This window comes from Lycium ferocissimum, chromosome 1 (genome assembly GCF_029784015.1).
Source record: "Lycium ferocissimum isolate CSIRO_LF1 chromosome 1, AGI_CSIRO_Lferr_CH_V1, whole genome shotgun sequence".
Taxonomy (NCBI): Eukaryota; Viridiplantae; Streptophyta; class Magnoliopsida; order Solanales; family Solanaceae; genus Lycium; species Lycium ferocissimum.
The window spans coordinates 58413388-58433011 of NC_081342.1; the positions used below are offsets into that span (position 1 = coordinate 58413388).

At 40.5% G+C, this 19624-nt stretch overlaps 1 long non-coding RNA gene across 1 annotated transcript in view; it reads left to right on the plus strand.

Moving 5' to 3' along the window:
* Positions 1-19181, plus strand: part of LOC132056144 (uncharacterized) — a 42138-nt gene extending 22957 nt beyond the window's left edge. The window contains exon 2 of the long non-coding RNA XR_009414725.1: positions 18910-19181. This is a non-coding gene — a long non-coding RNA (uncharacterized LOC132056144). The remainder of the gene's footprint in view (positions 1-18909) is intronic.
* Positions 19182-19624: the final 443 nt, after the last annotated feature.

The window sequence follows — 19624 nt, forward strand, 5'->3', positions numbered from 1 at the left end:
TGTCTGTAATAATGGATATCGGAACACCATGAAGCCTCAAAATCTCCTTGAGATACAATTTTGCATAATCTTCTGCTGAGTATGTGGTTCTGACTGGAAAAAAATGAGCTGCTTTCGTGAGTCTGTCCACGATCATCCATATGGAATCATATTTACCTCAGGAGCGGGGTAACCCCACAATAAAATCCATGTTGATCACTTCCCATTTCCAAATAGGAATCTCCATTACTTGTAATAATCCTCCTGGCTTTTGATGTTCGATTTTCACTTGCTGGTAATTTGGACATTGAGCTACAAATTCTGCTATGTCTTTCTTCATTCCATCCCACCAATAATTTAACTTAAGATCATGGTACATCTTTGTCGTTCCTGGATGAATAGAATGCCGAGAATAATGAGCTTCTTCTAGAATTCGGCGACGTAATTCTGCAACATTCGGAACACATAGCCTACCTTGGTATGTAAGAATTCCATCCATAGAAGTTTCAAATAAAGACTTCTCTTTTTCATGAAATGTGTCTCTATAATGGCTCAATTGAGGATCTTCATATTGACGCTCTTTCACTTCTATATTCAAGGACGAAACTGTGGGATTATTGATACCAATTCCTGCACTACCTGAATCAACTAGACGTACTCCAAGATTAGCTAGTTGGTGGAGCTCATGAATCAATCCTTTCTTCTCCAGAGGAACTCCACATAGGCTGCCCATCGATCGGCGGCTAAGCGCGTCGGCCTGCAATTTTGCCTTTCCGGGTGGTAGAAAATATTCACATCATAATCTTTCAATGATTATAACCACCGCCTACGCAGATTCAACTCTTCTATTTGAAAATGTATTGAAGACTACGCGTAGTCCGTATAGATATCAACATGCACACCATACAAGTAATGTCTCCACATCTTTAATGCATATATAACTTGACCAATTCGAGATCATGAGTTGGGTAGTTCTTTTCATGTTTCCGCAAACACTTGTCTCGAAGCATAAGCGATGACTTTACCATGCTGCATTAACACACATCCTAACCCAACACCGGAAGTATCACAATATACAACATAACTATCTGGCCTTTCTGGGCGTGTTAAAACTGGAGCTGAGGTTAATATGTCCTTCAACTCTTGAAAGCTGCGTTCACAAGCATCATTCCACTGAAATTTAGCTGACTTCTTGGTTAGCTTCGTCAATGGGGCTGAAATAGATGAAAATCCCTCTACGAGCGTTCTATAGTAACTGCCAATCCCGAAAACTACGGACTTCGTAGGCATCGTAGGCCTTGGCCAAGTCTTCACGGCGTTAATTTTCGAGTATCAACTCGAATGCCATCATACGAAATAACACGACCCAAAAATGTCCACGGAATTGACCAAAACTCGCACTTTGAAAATTTTGCATACAATTCTCGAGTTCGAAGAATTCCAAGAACAATACGTAAATGGTCTGCATGTTCGATTACGTACGATATACCCGCATATCGTCAATGAATACTATTACGAATAAATCCAGAGAGGCACGAATACATTATTCATCAAATTTATGAACAACTGTAGGGGCATTAGTTAACCCGAATGACATCACCCGAAATTCATAATGGCCATATCTCGTTCTAAAAGCTGTTTTGGGAATATCTTCTTCTTTAACTCTCACTTGATGATAACCTGACCTCAAGTCTATCTTGGAAAACCACTTGGCACCTTGTAGTTAAACAAATAAATCATCAATTCTCAGAAGGGGATATTTGTTCTTTATCGTCACCTTATTCAACTGCCTATAATCAATGCACATTCATAGGGAGCCATCTTTCTTTCTTACAAATAGGACAGGTGCTCCCCACGGTGATGAACTGAGTCTAATAAACCCCTTCTCAAGCAAATCTTTCAACTGTGCCTTTAACTCTTTCAATTCTGCCAGAGCCATTCGGTAGGGAGGAATAGAAATAGGCTTGGTGTCCGTCAATACATTAATAGCGAAATCAATTTCTCTTTCCGGAGGAAGGCCTGGAAGTTCATCTGGAAATACATCCGGAAATTCATTCACTATCGGAACGGATTGGAAAGTTGGCAACTTTGCTTCGGTGTCATGAACTCGGACTAAGTGATAAATATAGCCCTTAGCTATCATCTTTCTTGCCTTACGGTAGGAAATAAACCTACCCCTTGGAGATGCTGTATTACCCTTTTATTTAAGCACGGGCTCTCCCGAAAATTCTAATCGAACTACTTTCATTCGGCAATCAACATTAGCATAACATGAGGCCAACCAATCCATACCCATAATCACATCGAAATCTAACATTTCTAGCTTCACTAAATCAGCTTTAGTCTGGCGGTCGCATACCACAATTACACAATTTTTGTACACTTGTCTAGCTATCAGGGGATCACCAACCAGAGTAGATACTTCAAAAGGTTTAATTGGCTCGGGTTTCACCTCAATACGACCAGCAACATATGGAGTAATATAAGATAGGGTAGAACTTGGATCTATCAATGCATACAAATCATAGAAAAATATGGATAATGTACTGTAACCAACCATCCCAGAGGACTCAAGATCCCGTCGTCCCGGCCTAAAGCATACATACGGGGCCGAGTGGCACCAGAAGTAGATGCTCCCACCTCGGCCTGCCTTGGCCTACCGGAATGCGGGAGTACGCTCGGCACGGCGAAGAAGAACCGGCCAACGATCCGGTGGTCGAACCCCAACTCTACCACTCATCGACGGGCAATCTCACATTATGTGCCCGACCTGGCCATAGGCATAGCAAGCATCTGAACCTTGGCGACACTGTCCGGAATGTAATGTACTGCACCTGGGCCGCATCGCGGCAGTGGGGGGTCTCTCCGGCTATAATCTCCCCGAAATCGAGAACACAGGGGCCCTCGAACTCGACCCGTCCGAATGAAAGGAGCGATCAAATCTCCTGCAGTAAATCGTTGAGGTGCACTAGTCGCCGACCGCGGCGAGTATCTAGAATGTGACTGCCTTGATCCCCCTCGATAATCACTACTTGCCCCCATAGATCTGGCTCTCATGCTTTGCCCTCTATCAATATCACGATCACCCCTTTGTGGATGCTGTTGTCCTTCTAAATTCTGGACATGGGATTGAATGCGGGAAATATCCATCCTATCTTGCAACGAAGCCGTCAAACAATCCTTAAATAAATGTGGCCCTAATCCACTCACGAATCTGTGCACTCTATCCCCCATGTCGGCCACCATAGTCGGGGCATATCTAGCCAATGAATTAAACTGAAGGCTATATTCCCGGGCACTCATGTTTTCTTGATTTAGATTTAAGAACCTATCCGCTCTAGCTCGGCGGACCTCGGGTGGCAAATAGTGGCGGATGAAGGCATCTACAAATTCTTGCCAAACCGGAGGAGGCGCGTTCTCTTTTCTTGATGATATCTAATTATTGTACCATAAAACCGCCACATCCCGGAGTCTATAAGATGCCAACTCCACAGATTCAGTTTCTAAGGCATGAATAATCCTCAACGTTCTCAATATTTCATCAATAAAACTTTGCGGGTCTTCATCCGGCTTTGACTCGAAAAATTCCGGATGATTCAAACTCATAAAATCACGGGCTCTAGTACTAACTGCCTTGTCTTCTGAACTCGAACTCTGCCGCTGTGCTTGGGCGGCAACTAACTGCGGCAATAAGTGAATAGCCTCGGTCACTTGTTGACCCGAAGTGGCCGGTGGAGGAATTGGAGGCATGGGAGTCGGATACGAAGCTCGCTTCTTGTTCTTCTATAATAGGCGAGTAGAGGAGAGGCATTAGATGGAGCCTCATTATGTGATTCACCCTCTTCTACATTCATTGGTAGCTCTCTTTCTACCCGCGCTTTTCATCGTAACCTTGCCTTTGCGGGCGGTAGCTTTTCCCTTTGGCGCGTTTACAAATCATAACACACTATTAGGGAGGAATCTTATAACACGGCTACTATCGCACGATCTCTTAAGATGAAAGATGGTCATTTTTCCTAAATGCCTGTAGCCTCGTTTATTAGCATGGCGCGCGACACCATAAACAAGACTGCTACTAGACATGGCTCGTAGACAACTTCCTAGGGTACCGGAAACTCGTTCGATACCAATTTGTCACGACCCGACTACGGGCCATGACGGGTACCCGGGGCTAACTATCGAGCACCTCTCATACCATTACCAATCATACACATCAAGCATTCATTCATTAATCTTATACTCAATTCATGGGAAAGCCATTTTTCATGTGAAACATATTTACTTTATATACATAAGCCCTTCGGCTATCAAAATCAAAATAGTGCATATACATATGAGGAGAAACCGTGAGACTATAATACCCACAATTACGCATCTACGAGACTCTACTAGAGTACTAGACATATGGAGGGGACAGGACCCCGTCATGCCCAAAGCATATATATACACAAAAGAATAAATCAATGGCACCTCCGGAACAACAGAGTGCTCTCAAGTCGATAATAGCTCCTACGAGTACGGATCACCTCCATTTGTACTACCAGGCATGAACACGAGCGTCCAAAAACGGAGACGTCGGTACGAACATTGTCTCTGAGTATGTAAGGCATAAACAATAATAATACTTCAATGGAATAAGGGAGCATCAAATAAGGAGCAACACAGAATCGCGACACAATTATAAAAGAAACAATGCATGCGCTTACTTCACAATCATCATCATATCGTATGCATATATGTATAAGGCGCCCGACCTTATAGGTACGGTGTGATAATCATTAGCCCGCGTCCGGGCCTCGCGTGGGTACCATCTCATGCCGCCCACTAGTGGTGTGCACGTACCATCTAGACACGGTGTATACGGCCCCCGCCTTAGCGGTGTCTACTCCAGCCATATAGGCAAATGTAACATCATCATCATATACTCATCATAATGCATGCATAGAAACTCAAAGACAATTATACTTTATCGGGGTGACATAAGGTAGTAAACCCCCGATTCCATTATGGAGCATTTATAAGCATTCTGCCTCACCTTGAAGGAATTAACATATAAGGTGAGTATATACAATAAACAACATCATTAGCTTTGTAGAAACATCATATCATGAACTCTCGAATCTTTAGACTTAAGCTCATCATCATCATTATCGTGCTCATAATGTATCTCTTAGCTCATATGGCTATTCATGAACATAGACTCTTAGTTTCTCCGGAATGTAGGAAATTCAAGGAGAAGAAGGGAAAATCATGCCATAAGATTCATGCCTTAGAAAGAAGGGACTAGCCTCACATACGTTTTTCGTTAACTATTTTATCGCTTGCTCATTCTCCTTCGATGCCCACGTTTCTACCTTCAAGAGAATTCACATTAACATTAGCTAATCGATTACATGAACGTGCTTACTAATGCTAGAGAAAATTGGGCAGCATTTCCTTTGTTTATACAACTTTCCTCATATTTCATATCAACTCCCAAACATCCATAACAACGTTCACAATATTATAAGCAACAATCATCATTCATCTACATTATCCATATTTCTTAATTTCACTTCAACTTCTCCATAATCATGGTCATAGTTCACTATTGCGTTTTCTCAAATATAATACTTATCCCATGTTCTAAAGGTCATTCATAACATACTTACAATCACAACATATCAATATTCATGACTCATTCCAAACTACTACTCAATATGTCACTTTTCTTACATTCATGACCCATTTCCTTCTAAAATCCAAGTGTTTCAACTTTTCAATATCTCAAACAACATGAAAATACCATAAAACTCACCTTAGATAATGGAAGAATAAACCTTGAGTGGAAATACTCTTCTTGCACCAAAACCCTATATCACTTCCATTGGAATTCCTTGCCTTGGATGAACTTTAATGTGTTTCATACACTTGATTTTGTTGGTTTGATAAAGTTGATCATAGATTTCTCTTGGGTTCTTGTGGATGAAGAGTCGAGAGGATTCTAGAGTGTTCTTGAAGTGTGGAGAGGAGAAATGAAATGAATTAAATGAGAGAGAGGGTCCTTATATCATTTTTTAAATCAGACCCGACGCGAACATACGGATCAACATACGGTCCGTATATTTTGTACTGACCGTATCTCTGGACCGTATGTTTGGTCCAGTGAAGACCCTCATTCTGGGCAAAACATATGGTTGAACATACGGCCCGTATGTTTGGCCGTATAATGCCTAGCTTTCCGAAGTTCGTTCTCGTGGACTCGTTTGACCTCCAATCCTTATGGAACCTTCTTGACACTTGTTTAACACCTCAATACCAATCTAAGGGATATTATCACTCTTCTCCAAAACATCATTAAGCCATCATTAACTTGTTACTCGTAAATCTCTTCCGATACATAACGTATACCTTGTCTTTCTTGGCACACTTTCCTCTCTTACTTCGAATGTCTTTAAAATTTCGATTAGGATCATCAAATGCTATTTCTTACTTATCAAAACATTGTATACGTCGTGCCCTTCGTTAGTCTATTCACTGTACGTTAATGAAAAATTTCCAAGGTGTAACAATTTTCGTGTAGTTGGCTTTCACAGGTGATTTTACTAAGGTTATTGGCTTACTCTATCTTTGGATTTCGAATTATTTCTGAAAGAACTTAAGATAGGAAAAATAACTTATGATTCACAGTGATTATTTCTCCATCATTGAATTATGATGTATGCTCGTGAGATGTTATCATTTGTTTTGAACTGTTTCTCAATATTGTTTTCAATTACACTTATTACTTATATATTTTTCTATTAATTATTGTTCCGGAGACACTCGCTGAGTAGCCAGTACTCAAGCATATCATTGTTTTTTTTATGGTATGTTAGGTAACAAAAAGAGCAGGTTCGTGATAGGCATACGGAGTAGGAGAACTTGATGCTTTCCAGACTTGTTAGTGATCCCATACTCTTGTTTGTGGGACACCCTATCTATCCAGTTTATTGTTTGAGTTTCTGGGCTGTGTCCCGATGTGTTAGACTCTAAAGGTAATATCTTTGACCTCTAATGGTGTTTATTAAATGGATTGAGACTAGTGTGGGCTATTGCGAGTGCTTAGAATCCATGGGTGAATCATATGAAAGAAAGAACATGAATATTGACTTAAAAACCTTAGTTTTTCAAAAAAAAAAAAAGAAGGGGGAGATGAGTGGAATTACATTGAAGTTCTAATCATTATCATTCTAATCGATAGTAGAGTGATTCTTGAACCTCTGAAAAACCCATTTACTAGCTTTTAGTGGGAAATTGAGGTATGTATACTTTTGAAAATGTTTTCTTATGTATGTCTACATTTTGAAATCTTATTTGAAGTACGTTTATGTTGTGAAAGCATGATTGATGGTTCAGAATACTACTTTGGTTGTTTGTACAAGTTTAAAACCCTAGTTTAGTGGTTGTTCTTTGTTGAATTTGTTTTCAAACTAAAAGATGACAATTAAACAAGGTCATGCGCGTGTAGGGTCTTGGCCGCATCGAACGTTATACGAATTATGCTATAGTGATGAACATGTTTTTCCCTGATGTGAATGATTAAACTTATTTTTCTAAAGGTGTCATCAAGTTTATCTTGAATTTGAATGAATGGTTTGGTCATCAATTTCAAAATTGATTATGACTTGAAATACCTTTATTTTGAGAAGGTGACTTGAGAAGTTAATTCGGCTATAAGCCATAATTGATGATTCGGTTAATATGCCAAGACATGTATTTGTTTTTGTTTGGGCTGGTATGGGCAAGCTGTGCTAGTCCAAAGGATGATTAGCCATTACTGATACTGTAATGAACCACTTGGTCGTTATGCGTGCTTTGACCATTCTATCCTTGCTAGTACTTTCCTAAGGCTAGAAATGAGCGGACCTAAATAATTTGATTGTGTTGTATGTTGTGTATTGTGACTTGTAAGTGACTCTGTGATGTGTTTTGACTTGGTTTGTTTGTTATCTTGCGTTCATAGGGCCTTAGAATGATTTTGAGAGACTAAGTATAAAAATGTTGGAATTTCCATGCTCACTGGTTCATAACGTCTCGTTGCAGCGAAGACCGGGTTCGGCACGCAACAAAGGGTGGGAAAATCCTAGGGTTCGTTGCAGTGAAGACCCCGTTCGCTAGAACGAGTTAGTTACAGCGAGACTTTGGTCGCTACAACGAAGACTACTTAAGTCTAATGATGAGTTTAAGTTGTTATTTTGTGCCCACACTTATCATTATCCCAAAAACAGTTTCCAAGAGCGTAGTGGCGAGTTTCTTAGGCTAGGACACTATTCTCCATCAAAGGTATTCTCCAGGGTTCGTTGCAGCGAAGACCCTGTTCGCTGCAACGAGTACATTGCAGCAAGACTTTGGTCGCTGCAACGAATATCACTTAAGTTTAATGACGAGTTTAAGTAGTTATTTCATGCCCAAACTTTTCATAATCCCCAAAACAGTTTCCAAGAGCATAGAGGCGAGTTTCTAAGGCTAGGGCGCTATTCTCCATCAAAGTTAAGCCTTAATCACTAACTTTCTTCGCTTAATGTTCATTTTAGATTCTTCTTTCAATCAAAAGACCCTTAATAGGAATTGAAGGGTAGAACACAAACACTAAAGAAAACCCTAGAATACTAATGGGCTATTGTTTATTGCTGTTTATTGTTATTTAATCATCTAAGAGTAGAGATTATCACTTTCTAGGATGAGAACTGGATATTCAATGATAGAAATTGCTTATTGAGACCTAGGGTTCCAACAAAAATGAGAACTTTGGCTAAAATTAGATTTGTAGGATTGAATTGATTATATAACCCATAAAAAGAGTTTATATGATTATTGAAACTAGAATTAGGATGAATATGTTCCTAAGGAAAGTGAACCATTGATTAAGAGTAGAAGTGGAGGGGTTGTCTTCCCCAAATTATTATTATTGAGTTAATACTCCATTACTTAGCATTATAATTTCTCGACTTTGAACGTTCTGAGGCATTGCAAAAGGGAAAGGCTGTTGCAAACTGATTCTATTGCTCAAATCTGCTTGAGATAGGTTATGATTTACTTGAGTTAGACTTTGATCAGTTGATTGCATATGTCATCGAATTTATGGTAAAATGCATGTCTAGGTCTTCGAACATGGAGTTTGGGTGATCGTTGTTATTTATATGATTAAATTGTGTGAAGTGATTCTTCATTGTTGAGATTGATAAACGTGAATTGTATTCTTGAGACCATTGAAAGGGAGGCGTTCATACATACCCTTTAGAGACGAATTGTGATAGCTAACTATTATATTATCATTGAACAGATTATCTGTGAGTCTTATTGTGACTTGTGTTATTTGATTATGCTTCATTGGTGTTGACTTGGTACGTATTCTTGAGTTATTCTTGTATTGTGATTATGAGGCATTTATTGATGATGATTGGGATAGGACATGTACATCTCTTAAGGCACATTTGATAGGGGTGACGATGTAGCCTAATTATGAGCTCATGGTCTGAGGTTTGTTCCGGAACAAGTGGTACATCGATACCATGGGGTCCCCTGCAGGTCATTTCTATTTGGGAAAAACATTACCATTTAGTATGTGTGTACAGTGGTGGAGATTTTTATCATTTATTGCATTACATTTGGCTTGTCTAGTGGAGTTCCTTGTTGATGATTGGTGACTGATTTCTGAGTGAGGACTGTACGAGGATATTTATTGTAGTTTCATTTTTGTTGTGCCTGTCTGCCCATTCCATTTATTTTATGTGTGTATGCATGATACTAATCTTAGTCGGCCTATGATACCTACTAGTACGTGTTGTTTGTACTGACCTACACTTGCTGCACTTTTTTTGAGTGCAGATTTTGAGCCAGAGACTTCTTCCAGACCTCGCATCTTGTTGAGGTTATTCATTACCAAGATTAGAGGGTGAGATCCTATCCGTGCCATGCCTCCTGAAGATCTTTCTTTATTTCAGATGTCTATTTTTATCCCTGATATTATGTTTATTTTACAGAGTTATCTCTTCTCTTTAGACATTATTGGTTAGAGTCCTTGTACGATGACTTTCAGATTTGTGGATGTAATAGCTAGGTTTCCACACTTGTTATTTATTTATATTATTGGTAGATTTTTATCATTTACTTGTAAGTAATGTTTTGTAATTGATTTAAGTAATTGAAATTTGCTTGATAATGGGTTAATGGAATGGTTCGCCCACTATAGGACTAGGGTGGGTGCCACTCATGTCTGTTTGGGATGTGACAAAGTTGGTATCAGAGCTTTAGGTTCGCTGATCTCATCATACAAGGACATATCTAGTAGAGTCCTGCGGATTGGTATGGAAACATTTGTACTTATCTTCAGGAGGCTATAGGACACTAGGAAACTTTAATTTCTTTCTTTCGTGCTACTTGATTCCAATTGGTATCTGGGTGATTCAAATTGGTATCTTAATTTTCTTTCTATTCTCTCACAGATGGTGAGGACTGGTGCAGTAGCCGTAGCTAATGAGGTACCTGCGCCAGCCGCTGGGGCCGCCGCTCGCGGGAGAGGTTAGGCCGCAGTTCATGGAAGAGGCCGGGCCGGATACTGGTCGTGGTAGAGCGGTGGTAGTAGCGACACCGGTAGGGGTGGGGCTCATGCGTACGGTCGACGCGCGGCGGGTGCCTTGAGCCTCAGATAATTCCAGATAAGGTGGCAGAGTTTGCAGTAGCACCAGCTCAGCCAAATATTATTGCTAGCCCAGTGCCGTAAGATGTTATGGTCTGAGTGCTGATCCTGTTGAATAGTTTAGCAGAGGCAGATGTGTTACCAGAAACAATCGGTAATCAGGGTGCGAGAAGGGTAGTTCGACTCAGGCTCCAGTTCAAGCGCCAGGGGCACAACATGCCATAGCTGTGGCTCCATATTTGGATGAGGCCCCAGGACCTGAGTTATTTCCTAGGCCAGTGGGAGGACCAGCGATGACAGGTAATGAGCATGATTTGTTTTGCAGTTTCACTAAGATAAAGCCTCTAGAGTTCTATGGTATTGAGGCGGAGGATGCCTATGAGTTCATTATTGATTCCCACGAGAGGCTCTATATGAAAATGGCGTATTGAGAATTATGGGGCGCGTGTACGTTCCTCGAGTTGATAACTTGATTTGGACGATTTTAGAGGAGTCCCACAGTTCTAGGTATTCTATTCATCCTGGTGCTACCAAGATATACCGTGATCTTTGGCAACATTACTGGTGGGCTAAGATGAAGCGTGATATAGCTGATTATGTTTCCAAGTGTTTAAATTGTTAGCAGGTTAAGTATGAGCACCGAAGACCTAGTGGTACTCTTCAGAGGATGCCCATTCCTGAATGGAAGTGGGAGAGGATAGCCTTGGAGTTTGTGGTGGGTCTTCCAAAGACCTTGGGTAGGTTTGATTCGATCTGGGTCATTGTTGATCGGTTGACTAAGTCTGCATATTTTATTACGGTCCAACTTACTTATAATGCAGAGAAGTTAGCCAAGATATACATTTGTGAGATTGTTAGACTGCATGGGGTTCCAATTTCCATGATCTTTGACAGGGTCCTTAGTTTACATAGTATTTTTTAAAGACCTTGCAATCTGAATTGGGTACTCGATTAGATCTTAACACAACTTTCCACCCTCAGACAGACGGTCAGTCCGAGCGGACTATTCAGGTCCTTGAGGACATGCTTTGAGCATGTGTGATTGATTTTGGTGTCATTGGGACCAGTTTTTACCATTGGTGGAGTTCGCTTATAATAATAGCTATCATTCGAGTATTGGTATGGCTCCATTTGAGGCAATTTATAGGAGGAAGTGTCGATCACCTATTGGGTGATTTGATATATTTGAGGTAAGACCTTGGGGAACTGATTTGTTGAGAGAGTCTCTAGATAAAGTCTAGGTGATTCAAGAAAAGCTCTAAGCAGCTCAGAGTAGGCAGAAGGAGGATGCGGATCGAAAGGTCAGGGATATTGAGTTTATGGTTGGGGAAAAAATGTTGTTGAAAATCTCACCTATGAAGGGTGTGATGAGATTTGGAAAGAAAGTTAAGCTTAGTCCTAGATTTATTGGCCCGTTTGAGATTCTCAATTGTGTGGGGGAGGTAGCATATGAGTTAGCTTTACCTCCAGGGTTGTCCGGTGTTCATCCGGTGTTTCATGTTTCTATGTTGAAAAAGTATCATGGTGATAGGTCCTATATCATTCGTTGGGACTTGGTTTTGTTGGACGAGAATTTGTCCTATGAAGAAGAACCTGTTGCTATATTAGATAAGATGTGCGTAAGTTGAGGTCGAAAGAAATCGCATCAGTTAAGGCCCAGTGGAAGAATCGTCCTATTGAGGTGTCACGACCCGATTTCACTAAGTCGTGAGGGCACCTACATTTCCCACCTCGGTAGGAGAACTCTTAGTTCACCATTCACAAATTAATAAAATAATAATACAAGAAGTAAAATGACGTAAGTCTCACATTATAATATTAAATAGATAAGTGAGGAAATCGAATCCACCAAAAGATTGTCCGGTCGACAAGAGCATCTAATCGGAATACTAAGGTCTGAATAATAAATACATAAATAGTCTCAAATCATGTCTTGAATGAAAAGTAAGACATAAGCAGTAGAAGAGTCTTCGAGGTCAGCGGACGCCGTACTCGCCGGAAAACTCAAGTAGAAGCCGAGGAGTCAATCAGCCACGAGTCAGAGAGGTAGATCCGACCTGATACTCTGCATTCATAAAAGAATACAGCAAGTGCTGGTCAGCACAATCAACAGTACTGGTAGGCATCATCGGCCGACCAAGCATAGATAACACAATTGAGAAAATAAGCAGATAGCAAGGAAATCAACAGGTATAAGATAATAAGATCACAACTAAGTGTTCGTCATCGCCTACACAAGCCTCTAATCCTAAGTACACCGAGTCAGGAATATATACATACCCAATTCAATCATCGCAATCAATCACCACGAATCGCCATCAAGCAAATGCAATACAATGCAATAATAGAATGGATGAGATGTAATGTCATGCAAATGGATGTACACATGTACTTCGGACGGAAATATCGACGTCTCGGTAGCACAACCCAGCGTGACTCGCAAAGTCCAAGTGCCATCCATCTCGGATCTTTGCCCAACAGATAGACGTGACCCTGGCTAATTGCTCACAGGGGGAGTTCACCGGTACCACCCTGTGGGACCCGCGGAGTCCATGCACTAACAACGATTCCAAGATAACATTGGAATCAGCCATGCAACAATGATGCCGGCATAGATCATCAGTCATCGGCCTCTCACAATCACTCAAGTAAAGAATCGCTCAATCAACGATACCGAATAATTACTAGCTATCGGCCATGCATCATGAATATGAGGGAATGTATGCAATGTACATCTCAATGATTCCGAAATTGAACCTCGGATATCAGCCTTCTCACAATCACTCAAGTAAAAGAGTTTATCAAATATCAGTTTCATACAAGCAACGATTCCAGAATGGATCTTCGGACATCGACCTCTTACAATCACTCAAGTAAGAAGTTTATCAAATATCAGTTTTACTCAATCAACGATACCGGATCATCACCGGGTATCGGCCATGCATCATGAATGTGTGAGAATGCGTGCCATGCATACATCAAGTATCAACAACCAAGTTCAATATCACAAGTACCATGAGGGGGTACGCCAACAATGTATCATATCACAATGCCAACAATGGTATGCCAACAACATATCGATATCACTAGTACCAAAGAACGGGTACGTCAACAATGTATCATAATGCAAATACCAACATGGTATACCAATCATATCTCAGTCATGATATTAACACAGATTCAGATATCTACCGCTACTCGTAGCGTCAAAATCATCAAATGGAACAATAAACACACATAATAGGGTAGCTAGTCCCAACTCACAACAAGGCCCAACCTAAGGCAATATCCAACCCAACTTCATACCTGAAGGTCCGTATTCTGTCTCCAACATTATATTCTAAATATGTGATTCACTATGCATAGTCTCACTAGAGGTAAACTATAACCTACTTGGACTGCCGAACCGCAACACCACCAAGTCACTCTTTTGCCTTGCCCTTCCTCTGAAGCTCAGAACCAAAGTAGTCTAAGAATAATCAAAACTCTATATTAGAAATCATGAAGAATGATACTAATATTGCTATGATATCAATTAGGTCCATTTTAATCCTAGAAATTGGGAAAATGGGCCCACAAGGCTAAAATGGGAAATTCGAAGGCAAAATACCAAATTAAGTCCTAGATGATCATAACCCAATCATTAATTAATGATTTAACTCAAGAATTGGTCTAAATCTAATTTCAAGTAAAAACCCCCAATTTGGGTATGAACCCTAATTCTCCAAATCCGAAATTCAACGTTAATAGTGAAAGATATGGGGTTGCTAAGCTTAGATTCATCATATTTTAGTATCAATATCATCAATTTAGCAAGTATATCCCTAAAGAGGAGTTTCTCAAAGCCCTCCTTTAAATTCCATTTCTAGGGGATTGAAGAGTGAAGGGGAATTCTAGGATGATAGTGATTAGAGAGGAGTAAAGGATTAGACAAAGTTTTACCTCCAAGAATTTCCTCAATTTGTCTCCAAGAACAGCTTTCCCAAGCTCCAATATCGAGATATGATAAAATGAGGGTCTAAGACTTATCTAAGACACATTAAATTAAATACCACTGCCCGTGACCGCCACGGCGGAGGGAGTGCCGCTACAGCGGTGACACTACAGCGGCTGGGACACCACTATAGCGGAAAAGCTTAAATCACTCCTAACCGCCCCAGCGGTCATCACACCTCCATAGTGGTACCGCCGTTGCGGGCACCAGATACCAAATTCCCCCTTAATTTTCTAAGTCAATCGAAAATTCGGGTTATTCCCGAGGCCATCTGCTCACAACCCGACCACCTAAACCCATACAAAAATATGTTGCGAACGCACTCGTGGTCTCGCAATTTCCAACGGAGGTCTCGTTGGCTGAGTCACCCACTAGTGCTTACTTTTTATTTCCCATCCAAAGTCTCAGAATGCACCAAAATGCATTGGGAACTGAACCAATCATACATACAGGTTCTGAACAATCATCCAGACCTCTCAGAGTTGACGAAACTTCGAAAAAGGTCCTTTTGCCCAAAAGTCAACCTCGAGTTATAAGTGAGTCAATCAATGCTCGGAAGTGGCGGAAATGCAAAAAGAACTATAATGAAAAAACGGGTCGTTACATGAGGAAGCCACTTGGGAGACTAAATTCGATATGCGTGATAAGTATCCCCATCTGTTCGGGGAGTTAAGTACCTCTCCTCTTGTTTCCTTTCCTTTTGTCCATTCGAGGACGAACGATTGTTCATTTGGTATTTGATGTAATGACCCACTTGGTCGTTATGTGTGCTTTGACCATTCTATCCTTGCAAGTACTTTCCCGACGCTAGAAATGAGCGGACCTAAATAATTTAATTGTGTTGTATGTTGTGTTTTGTGACTTGTAAGTGACTCCGTGATGTGTTTTGACTTGTTTTGTCTGTTGGCTTATGTTCATAGTGACTTAGAATGATTTTTAGAGACTAAGTATAAAAATATTGGAATTTTCGTGCTCACTGGGTCACAATCCTCATTGTAACGATAATTCTTCGTTGTAGCAAGATCGTTGCAGCGAAGATTAGGTTCACTGCAATGAAGGGTGGGAAAATCCCAAGGTTCGTTGTAGCGAAGACCCCGTTCGCTGCAACGAGTCCGTTGCAACCAGACTTTGGTCATTGCAACAAAGACTACTAATGTCTAATGACGAGTTTAAGTAGTTATTTCGTGCCCCCAAAACAGTTTCCAAGAGCATATAGGCGAGTTTCTAAGGCTAGGGCACTATTCTCCATCAAAGATAAGCCTTAATCACTAACTTTCTTCGCTTAATGTTCATATTAGATTCTTCTTTCAATCAAAAGACCCTTAATAGGAATTGAAGGGTAGAACACAAACACTAAAGAAAACCCTAGAATATAATGGGTTATTGTTTATTGCTTTTTATTGTTATTTAATCATCTAAGAGTAGAGATTATCACTTTCTAGGATGAGAACTGGATATTTAATGATGGAAATTTCTTGTTGAGACCTAGGGTTCCAATAAAAATGAGAACTTTGGCTAAAATCAGATTTGTAGGGTCAAATTGATTATCGAACCCATAAATGGAGTTAATATGATTGTTGAGACTAGAATTAGGATGAATATGTTCCTAAGGAAAGTGAACCATTGATTAAGTAGAAGTGGAGAGTTTTCTTCCCAAAATTGTTATTATTGTGTTTGTGACGACCTGTTTGATTGTTATAGTTCTTTCGGCATTTTCGCCCATTTTCGGGAATTGATTAGCTCACTTTTGACCCAAGGGGACCGTTGACACACTCCCTGAGGTATCTAGACAGGATTCGGGCAACTTTGGTAAAAATATAGGCTTTAAAGTGAAAGTGGTTGACACAAAGTTGACTTTTGGGCAAACGAACCTTTTCTTGAAATTTTGTCAATTTTGAGAGGTTTGGATAGTCATTTAAAACTTGTGTGTGCATTTGGTTTGGTTCCCAATGCATTCGGATGCATTTCGGGACATCGGATGGGAAATGGGAACTAAGGCATTGATGGTTGATGCAGTCAACGAGACCCCCATTAGAAATTTTGAGGCCACAGGTGCGTTCGTAGCACATTTTTATGTGGGACTAGGTATCTGGTATGTGAGCAAATGGTCTCGAGAGATAGTCAAAAAATTAGATCGAAAAGAAAAACTTAGGCCAAGTTCTGGTGTTTGGTGGCCACTTTGGCGGCACCAGCACCACATCTGCGGCACTCCTGGGGTGGTAGCCCTGCCTCTGAAGAGGTCCTAGCCATTTAGGGTTGACCACTGATGCGGTTAGGTGGCCACTATGGCGGCACCGCTGGGGCGGTCACAGCACCACTGCGGGAACTTAAATCCATTAAATGAGTCTTAGACCCTCATTATTTCATATCTTGGTATTGGAGCTTGGGGATACTCTTCTTGGAGTCAAATTGAAGAAATTCTCGAAGGTAAAACTTTGTCTAATCCTTTACTCCTCTTTAATCACAATCATCTTAAATTTTCCCCTTCCCTTTTCAATCCCTTAGAAATGGAATTTGAAAGAGGATTTTGGGAGACTTTTCCCTATGATTATAAATGATAAATTGATGATGTTGATGTTAAAATGTGATGAATCTAAGCTTGGTAACCTCATCTATTCCACTTTTAACGTTGAATTTCGGATTCGGAGAATTAGGGTTCATACCCAATTTGGAGGGATTTTACTTGAAATCAGATTTGCGATAATTTTTGAGTTAAATCCATAATTAGTGGTTGGGTTATGATCACCTAGTACTTAATTTGATATTTTGCCCGTGAATTTCTCGTTTTGCCCTTATGGGTCCGTTTCCCTAATTTTTAGGGTTAAAATAGACCTGGTTGATATCATACAAATCTTAGTATCATTCTTCATGGTTTCTAATGTATAATTCCATTATGCTTAGACCACTTTGGTTATGAGCTTCAGAGGAAGGGCAAGGCAAAATAGTGACTTGTTGGTGTTTCGGTTCGGCAGTCCAGGTAGGTTATGGTTTACCTTTGGTGGGACTTCATATAGTGAATCACATATTTAGATTATGATGTCGGAGACATCATGTGAACCTTCGGGTATGAAGTTGGGATAGATACTGCCTTAGGTTGGGTCTTGATATGTGTTGGAACTAGCCACCCCGTTATGTGTACTTGGTTGTTTGAATGTATGGCTTGATGCCATGTGTAGTTGGTAAATAGCGAGTTCTGTTTGCTGTCCTGATTTGGATAGAATTGACATATCGTTGTTGGTATTTGTGCTCGATATAAGTTGGCGTACCCACTGTTGGTACTTGAATTGATATATGTTGGCATTCCCACTGTTGGTATTATGATGTGATGCATTGTTGGTGTACCCCATTGAGGTACTTATGATATTGAGCTTGATTGTTGATGATTGACATATGCATTGCAAGCATTTCTCATATTTATCATGCATGGCCGATATCCAATGATGATCCGGTATCGTTGATTGAGCGAAACTGATATTTGATAAACTATTTTACTTGAGTAATTGTGAAAAGGCTGATGTTCGAAGATCCATTATGGAATCGTTTTTTATATGAAATTGATATTTGATAAATGCTTTTACTTGAGTGATTGTGAGGAGGCCGATGTCCAATGTTCAATTCCGGAATCGTTGATTTATGAAACTAATATTTGACAGACTCTTTTGAGTGATTGTAAGGAGGTCGATGTCCGATGGTTATATTCGGGCATCGTTGTTGCATGGCCAATTTCGATGTTATCTCGGAATCGTTGTTAGTGCATGGACTCCGCGGGTCCCCCAAGGTGGTACCGGTGAGACTCCCTCTGTGAGCAATTAGCCAGGGTCCGGTCTGTCTGTTGGGAAAAGATCCGGCATAGGTGGCACTTAGACTTCATGAGTCACGTTGGATTGTGCTACGGAGACGTCGATATTTCCGTCCGGAGTACATGTGTACACCTCATTTGCATGGCATGGCATCGCATTCATACCATTATTGCACTGCATTTCATTATGACTTGAGTGAGATATTGTGATGACTAGATTGTGGTGATTGTGTTGTGATGATTAGATTGTGATGATTCTATTGTGGTGATTGGTTCGGATCGGATGTACTCAGACTTATTATATTGGGTTTTAGATATTTACATAGGTGATGACGGATACTCAGTTATGATTATATTGCCTCATGTTTAGTTGCTTTATTTTATGAACTGTGTTAACTATGCTTAGTCGGCCGATGATGCCTACTAGTACTGTTATTTGTACTGACCTGTACTTGCTGTATTCCTTTATGAATACAGAGTACTAGGTCGGATCTACTTCTCTGACCCGTGGCTGATCGACTCTTCAGCTTCTACTCGAGTTTTCAGGTTGAGCATGGAGTCCGTTGGCCTTGAAGACTCTTTTATTACTTATGTCTTGTTTTTCGTTCTGAGACATGATTTGAGACTACTTATGTATTATTGTTCAGACTTTTAGTATTCGGATTTAGATGCTCTTGTATGACCAGACCAGATACTGGGGTGGATTTCCTTTACTTCCGCACTTGTTTATATTATATCATATTATGAGACTTATGTTATTTTACTTTCTTCCGCGATTTTCTATTAGTTGTGAATGTTGAGTTAAGGGTTTGCCTACCGAGGTGAGAAGGGTAGGTGCCCGCACAACTTAGTGAAATTGGGTCGTGACAAGTTGGTAGCAGAGCCCTAGGTTACCCGGTCTTTCATACAAAAGCGTGTCTAGTAGAGTCTCGTGGATCGGTACGATGAGCTCCGTACTTATCTGCGGGAGGATATGGGACATTTAGAAAATCTCACTTTCCTTCTTTCCGTCATGCTACTTTAGTCAAATTGGTGTCTGACTCTTATCTCTTTCTTCCCGAATGGTGAGGATTCACGACACGCCATCATGGAGGATGTACATGAGGTTGACCCCTCCCCCCCCCCCCCGATTTTCATGGGCCCACCAGACGAGGATACTTATGAGTTCATCGTGATCACATATGAGATACTC